Source organism: Protopterus annectens, chromosome 1.part1, assembly GCF_019279795.1.
Source record: "Protopterus annectens isolate FY-2018-M chromosome 1.part1, PAN1.0, whole genome shotgun sequence".
Classification (NCBI taxonomy): domain Eukaryota; kingdom Metazoa; phylum Chordata; order Ceratodontiformes; family Protopteridae; genus Protopterus; species Protopterus annectens.
In genome coordinates, this window is record NC_056726.1 from 174,633,650 (window position 1) to 174,646,149 (window position 12,500).

The 12,500-nt window shown below is 41.5% G+C and overlaps 1 protein-coding gene across 1 annotated transcript in view; it reads right to left on the reverse strand.

The window, feature by feature from the left end:
• Positions 1-12,500, reverse strand: part of LOC122814309 (heat-stable enterotoxin receptor-like) — a 900,709-nt gene that overhangs the window by 56,458 nt on the left and 831,751 nt on the right. The window lies entirely within an intron of this gene.

The following is a 12,500-nucleotide window of genomic DNA, read 5'->3' on the forward strand; positions in this document are numbered from 1 at the left end:
TGTAATACTCATTTTTGGTTAATCTTTCAGTGTTTTGTACTGTTCTACAGGTAGATACAGATGGTCTGAATGTGTGACAAGGCAACCTTTTATAGTTACAGATCAGTAACATGTGCTATCCTGAGGATCAATTGGTGTTCCTAAGTAGCTAATTACATGCACACCAGCTGCGCTGCTACTGCCTTAGCCAATACCATGGCTACAGTGGAGAATAATCGAGTACTCCACTTGGGCATTGTCCCTTTGCCTTACTTGTGAGGAAGACAGCGTGGAAGTTTTTTTTGGAATTTATTGCAACAGCTGTATGGAGACGAACAGTAATATATTGTGTGTAATGCCTAGAGGAGTTGGTCTAAATGTGAGTACTGCTGTCATATTTCTGAACATTGCTACTTGTGCAGGGTTTGTCTGTACCTAATACTTCTGCATATCTTTCCGTCTGGCCAGGTTGTTTGACCAGCTCAAGGCTGCATAGCTATGCATATAATGCTATGGGGTTTACAGTGTGCTTACCAGACATATTTAGTTTGTTGTTACTGTGTATCATATTGTGCTAATAATCAGTACTCGGTAAAACTTCCTGGTGTATGAACCTTTCAACCCTCTGAAATGGGATTAGTTCATACAAACCCTGTTACATCAGCAGCTGTTCAATTGTATAATGGCAACTATTTCACATAGGGCCATAATACTGTGTCTGTGTCCAGGTATGTTAAGGTCTCAGCAGATGTTGTACAGTAGTTGCATAATTGGTTATGGTATGACAGTATGTACTGAAGTAATTATTTTGGTTGTGGGGTAGATGTTGGTGGGTGTGCATGGCCCATGCAGGTGTGTAGGAACCCCTTTCATACAATGTCTATATGTGTGTGGGTTTTCTTTCCCTATGTGAACACCTATCCCTTAGTGGACTAATACTATGGTAATTGCAGGCTAATTCATTAAGGCACTATTAAATGCCTCCTGTATAGCATGCAGGCACTGTCAGTCCTTGAATCCTTTTGGTAATACATCGGAATGTAATAAAGATTTGCAAAATGAAAGCTATCTGTGTAATTCTGTCATGGATATTTGCAGTCATTACAGTTGTGTTGGTGACTGTGTCCATAGTACATATTTGTAATAGTGTATTGGCATATACTCTTCATATGTTATGTTCATATTGTTTGGGGGGGGGGATGTGTGATTGCTATGGTTCATATTATACTCAGATATGACCACTTCGGATGCTGTCTAAAGACATGTTTATATGTGTATATATATATATATATATATATATATATATATATATATATATATATATGTATATGTGTGTGAGTGTGTGTATGTGTATGTGTGTGTCTGTACACACACACACACACACATATATATATATATATATATGTGTGTGTGTGTGTGTGTGTGTGTGTGTGTGTGTGTGTGTGTGTGTGTGTATATATATATATATATATATATATATGTATATATATATATATATATATATATATATATGTGTGTGTGTGTGTGTATATATATATATATATATATATATATATGTGTGTGTGTGTGTGTGTGTGTGTGTGTGTGTGTATATATATATATATATATATAGATATATATATATATATATATATATATATGTATATATATATATATATATATATATATGTGTGTGTGTGTGTGTATATATATATATATATATATATATATATATGTGTGTGTGTGTGTGTGTGTGTGTATATATATATATATATATATATATATATATATATATATATATATATATATATATATATATATATATGTGTGTGTGTGTATATGTATATGTATATAGATATGTACATTATTGCATACATTTATCTGTGCCGACATAGATGTGTAGATGTCTTAACCTGTCTATATATCTACATATATATTTAGACCTGTATATATCGACATGTCTCTATGTCTCTCTCTCTCTATATATATATATATATATATATATATATATATATATATATATATATATATATATATATATATATATATATATATATATATATATTACATGGCAGGTTGTCCTGTTTCAACACATTCCTCCCTTTTGTGTTTTAACCTGTCTGCATACACAACTGGAGCATTGCTAAACTTGTCTGCCCTTAGCTAGGCAAAGCTGCAGGATAGGGGTGTGTCAAATTGCCCATAGCATAGTATATGTACATCCCAGGTAGATTAGTGTTAGGCTCACATGGTTGTGGGTTCTACTCGTGGGAAGTGTTATTATTTTACCTCTCAGAGTAGGCACTGGTAGAGAAAGTGTGAATATCACACATTTACGTGGTTGTGAGCAGGTTTGCCCGTGGTTTGCGCGACATTAAGCAAAGGTCAAACGTGTGAAGCGCTTTTCCGTTTACCGTGTTCAGCACCACTTACTGTCGCACAAACATGTGGAAACCCGCTTATAACTGCTTAAGAGTGCTTTAATCCACCTTCATTCAAAAGCCCTTATTCTGGCCCTCAAAATAAACTAACAGCTCTTGCAGGTCTTGAACCCGGGAACATGAACACCACAGTCACTGACTTTACCACTAAGGCATCTGAGATATGTACGAATGTTATGGTGTTTAGAATATACATTGTACTACAGACATTCTTCACTACTGAAAACAAATGTGACAGTCAGTTGGTATACATATGTCTGATACATGTTAATGTTCATATGTTTGTGAAAGTAGGTGTTGCAATATGACATGACAGGGTGTATTATGAATGAGTAAGGTTCTTGCTTTGTGTCCTTTTTATACTGTCCCCTTACTCCATGTATGCCCCTCCGGTTCACTTATTGGACATCCGACCAGGCCCTCCTTGATGCATGATTGCATTACCCATCATTCCTCCCCCACCCCAATCTTCACATACACAACAACCACCCCTTCTATGGTGAATTAGGTTAATATTAATTGTTATAATACCAGGCTGCATGTGTTTTGTGTACACTTCAACTCCTTTGGAGTGCTTCTGTGTCACGAAGTGTGTTCATAGATGTTTATGTATACGGCTATTATATATATATATATATATATATATATATATATATATATATATATATATATATACATATTTCGTATTAGTTTGTAACAGTAATACATCTGTAGACTGGAATGTGTTGGTTCACAAACTACAGTACATTACAATTTACTGTACATATGTACACAAAGTCACTGTCCCATTTGTGATCATTACAGTGAAATGCATATGGTATAAGGTATAGTGTCAAGACCATGAAACATGTGTACACCTTGGATGGCTTAGTGGTATGTCCCATGACTATAGTGTGCATGATCCAGGGTTCGACACCTGCAATGCTTTACAAATGTTTTTTTACTGTAGAATAAGGCTCATTTAAGCAGTTGTAAGCATGTTTAAAAGTGTTTTTGTGACATTATAGCAGCGGTTAAACACAGTTAAGTAAACTTTGTAATGTATAACCTGTGTGCGCAAACATGGCCACATCCACTAACTACTCCGGATATATAAATGTCAGTGACGTAACATCTCACTATGTGCTGACATAACATTACATTCTCTGTTGACTGTACTCCCCTGCACACATGGGTTTATATGGGTGATTTAAATGTTTATTATACAGACGATTACTACCTATATATGCAAGCTGTGGTTAAGGTATACTTTTGCACATGATAAACATCCCTGCCATTATCGGGATTGTAACCTCAAATGCACAGATACTATGCAAATGCTGTAAACATTACACTGTTGACATTAACGTTGCTTCCACCTATTTCCTATTTAGATGATTTCTATGTGTAAGCTTGGCTAAGCAAAGGGCGGGAGCCCCCAAACTCACTGAACTTCACGTACTATTGAAATAACAACATATAACAAATGTACTGTGAGACAATACATTACATTCCTAACTACATTAGGCATAGCCCCTCACTGACACACTTCAAGGGAATCCTTGTTTTGTGAATGGGTAACAGACTATACACCCCTGGGATCATGTGTCCCAAAACCATACAGCCAGGGTCTGGGTGACCTGTCCAGTTTGATAGCTGCAAGACCTGTTGGGGGAATTGAATGGTGTTGAATTGCCACATTAACATGCCTTCTTTAGATCACTAAGTGCCCCATCACCCTCCACAACCCCAGTCTTCAACATCTTCCAGCAACTCTGCCTGGAATTGCTTCATTGGCTATGCTTGACAGAGGCTCAGTTACTTCATCAATGGTGCGGGGAAGGTCAACACTGTTGCTCTTCTTCTAAATGGCCTTGGGTAGATAGGTAGTAGGCTATCTGTGATCCTCTAATGTGCAGGCCATCACAGCCATAATATGTGAATAAACAGACATTCAGATCACAATATACAGTGAAAACTCACAATGTAGTCAGGAAACAGTTGACTACAGCAAAAACATACGGAACACTGATACTTACTCACTCCAAAAGCCTATCTTGGAAGCTTGTATAAGTTTAAGGCTTTCTATTGCTTACCAGTAGGTTACCTATAGGGGAGATGAAAAACGAGCACAGATGAGGAACATGCATGCAATGATACCATACCGGCCTATGTGTCACCTTACGCTTTGGAATACAGGCCAAGGCTATTGGCGCCCCCATGGTGCCTTATTTAGGAGAGTCTCAAAGGTGAATACCAGCTCCATAAACAGCACAATAGCAGATTCAATGAGGATTATGCTACTCAACAACAGGGGTTGTGATCACAACATGCATGCACTCACAGCACTCTTCAGGATGGACAACATCAACATCTGTGCATTAACTAAAATCTGTCTTAAGGTTCTTGAGAGCATACCAGCACTACCAGACTACAACCCATACAACACATTTCAGCCACAGAACATGGACTGACAGACATGGAGGGTCTGTATCCATATTCATCAGGGATACATACATCTCCAGGTTAGTGGGGCAGCATGATACCTCTGTGATCATCCATGTGCAGCTAACATCAGCCACGACTGCAATATGGAATGTGGCCTGCTATGGATCACCCTCCGTGTCCCAGGATCTCCACTCCACCTACCTGGAGACAGTGGAGAACATGACAGTCCTAACGCACACCCTGGCATTGGTTGATGTCAACTACCATACCAATAACTGGGAAACGTACTCCGGTACTCACTTCCAGGCCCAGCGCTTCCTGGAATGTATCACCTCATATGCCTTATATCAGGTGGTAACCTCCCTAATCTGAGGTGGAAACTACTAGATGTGGTCATCACCAACATGGGCAACAGGTGCACCAAAGTGGAGGTTAACCAGTCACTGGTTAGATCTGACCATGAACTATTCACTGTTTCCACACTCTAGCATCTCCCCCACCCATGGATACCACAGTGTATACCTTTCCTACAGCTAAATTTACACTACTAGTGACAGGGGTGGGTGGATTCACAGCCCCAATGCTAAGGGGAAACACTGCTCTAGATACAGACAGATTTACAAATACAGTCTATAACCACCTACATGGATGTATGGATCATGCCATCACTGGTAAACCAAGACTCACTCCTCCTAGACAAGGACTGGTGGACCTCTGCAATAAACAGGCTATACTACAGAAGTAGGACAGTGTTTCAGACACACAGCAAAATCTCACGAAGGGCAGACATCTGTGACCCACTATTAGTATGATACGTAGGTCCCTCATGACATCATCCAAGGCTAACATCAGCAGGAGAATACGCAAGGATTCAAAAGATAATCACAAAGCCTTGTTTTGGCTATGTCAAGGATCTATGTGGTGACATACAGATTTGCACTGTGCCAGTGAAATATAGCACAAAATATGCTGATCCTACTGATATTACCAACATCCTTGCAGATACATTCGGTGCATACTTCACCCCCTAAAGAGCCCACAACACTACCCGAAAGGTACAGTATCCCAACCATCAGAGACACACAGGTGGAAATGGCCCTCTCTAACAGCAGAACACAGCATCAATGGAGGCAGATGTTGACCCAGACTGCATCTTGCAAACTGTACAAGACAACCTGCCTCCCACCTAATTAAGCATTCCTAACTCAGCCTCTCCACAGGCTACATGCACATACAATGGCACGTGGCAACGGTTATTCCACTCCATTAAGGTGAAATCACAACTGACCATGGTAACTACCACCCCATAAGCCTGACTAGCCTGGTCTGCAATGGCATGGTTCGCATCCTCATGGCACTCATTAACAATGACATTGGTAACCTTCGAACACATGACCCAACCCAGGTCAGCTTGGTTGAGTGCAGTTCATGCCTACTGAACCTGTTTGGCCTCTTAAATACAATCACCAAGACATTAGATGATGGAGGAGGTGGTTCACACATACTACCTGGACCTCACCAAGGCTTTTGCCACCATGCTCCACTCAGGTATTATTGATAAACACACCAGCCTGTACATTCACCCATACATCACAGGTTGGGTTGCCAACGGGCTTACACACAGAACCCACATGGTATGACTAGAGGTCTCCAGGTCCAACTCTTGAACAGTCACGACTGGTGTCCCACAGGTCTCAGTCCTGGGAGCCCTACTGTTTGGCATATACATCTCAGATGTACAGGCAAACACAGGTGGACTACGGCAGACCATGTTTGGCAGTGACTGCAAACTGGGAGTCATCATTGATAGTCCACCTGACACGGACATCTGTCAAGGGGCCTCACAGAGAATGTCATAGGGTGCCAATGACATGGCTTCCAGCCAAGTGCCACTAACTGCATGGTCATTCTGTTGTGGAATTGGCATCCACATTAACACATGAGCGGCAGCCACTTTAATACAGATGAGGTAATGGGGTATCTGGGGACTAAGGTAGATAGTGATCTCCCCTTTGACAATCATATCTCCACAGTAGTTAGGACAATCTTCTATGTAGGCCATCTGATTACTACAGGATTCCCATCTAGACATACTGGGGTTATAGTGCCCCTTTACTCATCACTCATCATTCCCATCATAGGATATAATAACCCATGTGGGATGTACCTCAGAGGACACATCCAACAGCTGGGGGGGGGGTCCGCGAATGTACCTCACCAAGGGGAATACTGGCCTCCAACATATGGCCTATGCAGCCGGACTGAATAAACTCCTGATTTACTCAGTGGCATCTTGTTTACCCAGAGATGATCTCCGCTGGCCAACACAGCCATGTCAAACTCAGGCTTGATGGATATGCTCCACCTATGGGAATCCATGTCACAGTGAGCCACACACTGTAGTGAGCTGACCTTGCCACAACAATAACCGGAGGATGCTGGAGGGACAGGTTCCTGTCACAGACACTCCCCATACATTGGAACAACATCCCTAACTACATTATACAGAGCCCTTCACTAACACTCTGCAAGAGAAACCTTGAAGGGTGGATGGGGAACAGTAGATGCACTCCAAGGATTCCACCATTGGCTCTGCTCCACAGAGGGATGGTTAATGAATCAATGGGGGTGGCAAAAGCTGACACATTTTGGCTGGCCTTATGAATGGCCTCTGGCAGTTGGCCAAGTACCTACCTATGAATCTATACATACAGTATCTGCATATGCTGATAGCTTAATTTACTGTTCAGGTGTTGACTTACCTTGTGCCAATGGCTGTTGTGTGTGCAATAGTTAAGGGCTGCCTATGTTGGATGCACACAGTAGACTGCCTATACATGACAATTTACAGGTAGTCTTGTGCGTGTGCCATCCATTTTTACTGTGTGTGCAGGTGGAGAAAGGTGTCAGCCCCTAGGTGCCTGCACTGTCAGTGTGTGTGCTATATGTTCCCGTTTTGCTAAAGCCATGGGCATACTGGGCACGTCTCCGTCTGCCTACTGGGGCTGGTTCAGGGTGTTCATGGTCTGAGTACCTCTGTGCCTATGGGGCCCTTGGCAATGGTGGTGGGCTGTGAGGGCCTTCACCATTCTGTCCCTGCTGCAGCTGTTTCCACAGGACCATATTGTGTAGCATGGCACACACTATGATGATGTGGGCACATGTGCCTGCAGAGTACTACAAGGCTCCACCAGATATGTCCAAGCAACAGAACCATGATTTCAGCATCCCAAACACATGCTCTATGATGATTCTAGTTTGTCCTTGTGCCTCATTATGGTGTTCCTGTATGGGTGTGTGTGCATTTCTGATGGGAGTCATCATCCACTGTTCCAGTGCATAGCCAGCATCCCCCACTAGGTAGCCATTTGGGATGCCCCCCCTGGCAAATAACCAATACAGCTGTGAGGCATGCCAGATGTGGGAGTCTGGGCATTGCACATGACCTGGCAGTTGGAGGAGTATCCCTTGCAGTTTATGTAGTGCCCACCCTGCTCACCGGGTGGTGACTTGAAGTGTATGTGCGTGCAGTCTATTGAACCCAGTACCTCCAGGTATTCTGCCACACGGTGGAAGAGATGCATATTGCTGGCTAACTCTTCCTGCATTCGGGGGATGTATATGTGCTCATTGGCATGTGGTAATATGGCATCCAGGAACTGGTGCAGTACCCTGGATGCTGATGCCTGTGAGATACCCATGATATCCCCAGTTGGTCTTTGAAAGGTACCTGTAGCTGGTATTTTTAGGCTTACACATACCTTCACATCCACTGGGATGGGTTCACTTCTGTTTGTTCTGGCTCTGAGGCATGGCCGACACAGCTCCACAAGTTGCTGTAGAGTGTCCCTTTCCACCCTGTAATGCTCTACTATCTCCAGATCATGTAGCCCCTGGTAGGTTATCCTAGGTCTGAACACTCTCCTCCTCCTCTAGTGCCTGTGGAGGTTGTGTGCATCATCCTCCACACCACCTCCAGTCTCCAACACATGCTGGTGGATCAAAGCTATGGCAGCCCCTAACATATACATAATAAAAGTTCCCCATCTGTATACACCACTGGTGCAGAGTGTATGGGAATACACAAATGTGTATGAGGTGCTTTCACGCTTTATAGTATTGTGCTATGGATGCTGCTGATGTAAGTGGGTGTGAATGAGCTATTCCAGGTGCTGCATGTCTTAATTATGGGTTTTGCAATGAGTACTGCATGTGTGGGGCCTTTACTGTGGAGATCTACTTGCCTGCCTTGATTAATCTGTTGCCCTTTAATTCACTTTTAGACCTGGATCCCCTCCCATTATCAGGCATGCATCTACCTGCCGTCTTTCTTGTTTTGTACCTTCCCTACCCAGTCATGGCGAAATGTGCCTTGTAGCTGATATACTGCATCTCGCCTTTGTTCTGCTTTGACACTTTGCTGATTTTTTTTGCAGTACAGCCCCTCCCCTTCCCTGTTCTGCAGGTAGCTGCTTGCAGCCTTGTTAGCTGCTGTCAATGGCCCACTGTAGGCTCCTAGGTGTTAATTAGTTGTTTGTACTCTAATTTCACTGCTGCAGCATTTCCTTCTTTTCTATATCCTTTCTGTTTCAGCTGCAGTGCACACTGCGCATACCCGTTTACTGGGTTTACGCGCGTTTTCATCTCCATTCACATGCATACTCAGTTACCTTGTGTACTCTCAGCTAAGCATAGCTATGGGCAATTTGACACACCCCTATCTTGCAGCTTTGCCTAGCTAGAGGCAGACAAGTTTATTAATGCTCCAATGTGCTTACAGCAATGGCGACACACCCCTCTCTTGATGTCATCTTTATCTCAAGGGCTCACCTTGGTGTTATAACGCTACACTGTGTGGTGCATCCTTACACCAGTGGGGAATCTGCGATTCACTATTACTCCTCTCATTTGCATGGCATTGCCTACTAATTCCTAGCTACTGCACATAACACTGTCATTGCCCCTTAGCAACCCTTGCGCCATGAGTATGGTGCAGCATGCCTGCCATTGACTATTATGGGGAAATCATATGTGTTTCATTGCAGTTTTATTCTATATTTTTATATATTCTTTGCAATCCCGTTTGCACACCGCTGCCCTGCGCTTCCACGTTGCGACAGTGCGACTATATATATTATATGTTAATTTTTTATTTTGTACATTTTTTTATGCCAATGGCTATATATTTAGCCATTGGCATATATTAACAATATAATACATGTGGTTTTCTCAAATATAATACATGTGTTTGGTCGGCTGTCATGGCTCTGATTTTATGTTTGCAAAAATGTAAACCGTTTTTTATGGTTTACATTTCTGCATGCTTACACTATGCCTGCACCACTTCCTGAATCACCACATACCTTCATTTGCATGCTACACTGCTGCAAATGGGGTAATTAGCATACAAGGTTCAGGAGTTGTGCGGGCGTAGAGTACGCAGGTAGTGCACGTGGGAACGGCTCATACCTGAATTGCTCAGCGGCCATCTTTGGTGTTAGAACAACGACGCTATGCCTGCACCGGGCGCAAGCTTCATGAATCCCGGCGAGTGTCTTGTGAAGAATCCTCTCCAGCCGTGGTTTACCCACAACCAAACAAACAGAAGAATCAAGGAAGTTGCCTTACACAGTAACAAATTTAAAAACTGCAGTACTAGGAACTAAAATCAGGAAAGCACCCAGACACTGAAATTAACACTTTCCTTCTTTAATCTGTTACAAAACTTCTTCAGAAACAAGAATAAAATATAAACTCAACATTAAATATGGTATCAAATGAATCATGTGAATTGACTAATCAATAAGAAAATTGAAAAAAGTAGATGTTGTCCCCCTGACATCACTGTAACATTTCAACAATCAGTACCTTTAAATAAACAAATATTTAAACATCAAATAAAAAGACCTCATAAAGTTGCGAAATGTTGCTTAAATCTATTATAGTTTTTGAATTTGTAAATACATTTAATGTTAACGGTCTCATTTGACTTGGTGTCTGATCATTTGCAAGTTTTATCTGCCACGATGTCTCCCAGCATTCTAAAATAGTTTTATAATCACCTTTAAAACTGCCAGTATTTACTATATCCAAAACTGAAAAAGAACATTTTCTGAAATCATTACACAGTATGGCATGCTTGGCCAAAGCATTTGTATGGACTTTTTTCTTTATGGCCAAAACATGCTTGTAGATTCTCTTGTTTAAACACTGCTAGAAAGTCTTGTCAATATAGTTGCTAGGTGAGGCATTCACCCCCACTTTAGATTTGTGAGATTAAACTGGTTGCAGAGTAAGTCTCTCTCTCTCTCTCTCTCTCTCTCTCTCTCTGTCTCTCTCTTTCATCTACCATTTTTTTTTCTCTTGTTTGTTTTTATGACATTTTTGATGGAGACATTGTACATGTTATAAATCTCCAATTCCTGACTTGTGCTTCATTGCTTTTCAATCAGTCCAGAAGTGGAGAGGTTGGGGAAACTACCCAGATCAGATGGATGTTGGTAGTGACAAGGAATGGTTTAAAAAATGTAGAGGGAGAACAATTTCGTAATGCAGTCTTGCAGGGCATGGGAACATATCTGGAGAGTTATTCTTGCAGCCAGAGTGCAATTTCATAGCTCCAAGGGTGTGGAGAGTACCACACAAAAGAGTTACTTTCCTTTAGGACTAAGTATGAAGGTAGGATTAGGGATTAACATCACCTTGGCTAGGGCATACAGTAAGATAAAAAGATGACTTTTAGCAAATGAGAACTAAGAACTGAGACACACGTACTTAAGGATACATCAGCATAAATTAGAGCTGCTACCCCTGGTAAATGTGTGTTTCTAAGTTATACCTTTTTCATATTTTTTCATTCAGGAGTGTGCTATTTATTGTACTGAGTCAGCTCTTAAATATACTGATGAGTTCACATCTGGTGACAGTAGGTATGCAATCTGCTTTTATGTTGATATCTAACATTTGGTAAGGAGTTTTGCAAGGTGTCAAGGCACTCAAATATATGTAAGAACTTAGATAATAAAAACAAACAAAAGATATAAGAATAGGCTCCTGACAAGACCTGCTTGGCCAGCACTGGTAGACTGGAAATTCAATGTTTATTTTTTTCTTCTGTGAGTTTTACACCTACACACCATGCATAAGGCTGGACTCCTTGTACCGCCTTATTAATATAACTGAATCTGAAATACGAACACCTTGTGACAAATTATATTCTGAGTGAGTTGCCTGCTTGGTCTACTGGTCCAAAAGGGATTTAATACAGTCATTACCAGAGAGGGGGAATGCCTAAAAGTATTCTCATCATCTACTATAACATGCGTGTGACAGCACAGTGTATTTTCTGACTCGCTTTTTTTTCTTCTGTGAGTTTTACACCTACACACCATGCATAAGGCTGGACTCCTTGTACCGCCTTATTAATATAACTGAATCTGAAATACGAACACCCTGTGACAAATTATATTCTGAGTGAGTTGCCTGCTTGGTCTACTGGTCCAAAAGGGTTTTAATACAGTCATTACCAGAGAGGAGGAACGCCTAAAAGTATGCTTATCATCTACTATAACATGCTTGTGACAGCACAGTGTATTTTCTGACTCGCTTTGCATTTAAGCTGAATCATTTTCTTTTTTTCTGTCTGTTCAGCTGTACAATGCAGGTCAAAGCATA